The sequence below is a fragment of the Triticum urartu genome, chromosome 2 (assembly GCF_003073215.2).
Source record: "Triticum urartu cultivar G1812 chromosome 2, Tu2.1, whole genome shotgun sequence".
NCBI lineage: Eukaryota > Viridiplantae > Streptophyta > Magnoliopsida > Poales > Poaceae > Triticum > Triticum urartu.
In genome coordinates, this window is record NC_053023.1 from 88,427,502 (window position 1) to 88,428,827 (window position 1,326).

At 34.4% G+C, this 1,326-nt stretch overlaps 1 non-coding gene across 1 annotated transcript; it reads right to left on the reverse strand.

Moving 5' to 3' along the window:
• Nucleotides 1–824: 824 nt before the first annotated feature.
• TRNAI-UAU lies at nucleotides 825–898 on the reverse strand. Its single transcript has one exon. It is a non-coding gene; the product is annotated as a tRNA-Ile (tRNA).
• Between the last annotated feature and the right edge of the window lie 428 nt (nucleotides 899–1,326).

Genomic DNA, 1,326 nt, shown 5'->3' on the forward strand with positions numbered 1-1,326 from the left:
TAGTAGCCTTTTGCAAAGCGATGACGAAATTACAGGTACAAGCTCTTTCAAATTGATGTTCCAATATCTTGTCATTTTTTCACACTTTTTTCTTTTCTTTTTTCCATCATACCATTCTATTTCATATTTTTTAAGAATAAGAAAGATCCAAAATAGCTTAAAGTAAATAATATTTGTTCCGAGGGAACCTTGTACTAAGGGCAATGTAAAAAAACTTACTTGCATAATTATTTATAAACGAAAAGAAAAAGATTTGTCTACGGCATAAAAGGATGCTCTAAGCAGTTGAGCAACAAAACCACAGCAATAGCGTCTATTACAAGCCTTTTGCAAAGCGATGCCGGAATTACACGTACAAGCTCTTTCAAATTGATGTTCCAACTTCTTGTCATTTTTTCCACACTTTCTCTTTTTGCTCTTTCCTTTTTTTTCCATCCTACTATTCCATTAAGATTTTTTAAGAATAAAAATGATTCAAAATAGCTTGAAATATAAATAATATTTTGTTCCGAGGGAACCTTGTACTAAATGCAATGTAAAAAAGAACTTATGTGCATACTATTTTTTTAAGATTTGTCTACGGCATATAAGGATGCTCTAAGCAGTTGAGCAACGAAACCTCAGCAATAAATAACGTGCGTGATTGTTTCTTTCTGAAAAAAGTTTGGTCTCGGATGGGGCTGGACCCTCAACCTGCGGTTGATAAGACCGACGCTCTAACCAATTGAGCTACAAGACCTAAACAATTATGAATATTATTTAACTTTTAAATATTGAAATTAATATGTATTGCAAGCTTATTACGTGCATAATTTTAAAAATATTGGTCCCGGAGGGGCTTGAACCCTCAACCTGCGGCATATAAGACCGATGCTCTAACCAATTGAACTACAAGACCTCAACAATTACATTCATTTTTTAATTATTAAATATTGAATATTTACTGGGTCAGCATACGTGGAAGAAAACGGATTATAGAGAACATGCATGGCGAACCTTTGATTAACACAATTATGTAGAGCAATCTCCACACCGCACAAGTAGCTATCACGGTACGTAAAATCTCAACACCACACTGTTCTTGATTGCGAGCATATGAAAAAATCGAAGTATTTCATTCTGCAATTTTGTTATTAATGGATCGTTCGTGATCGAATTTTTTTGGCGGGAAAATGTGGGAATGTATATATTACTCAGGACAAAACATCATTAGTACACACCTTCGTATGGGGAGAAGTCGAACGTATCAGCGTTGACAAAGAGCATTATACACAACAGCTATGAGATATACTAGCTCGAAAGAAATCTGCATGATGCTTCATTTGT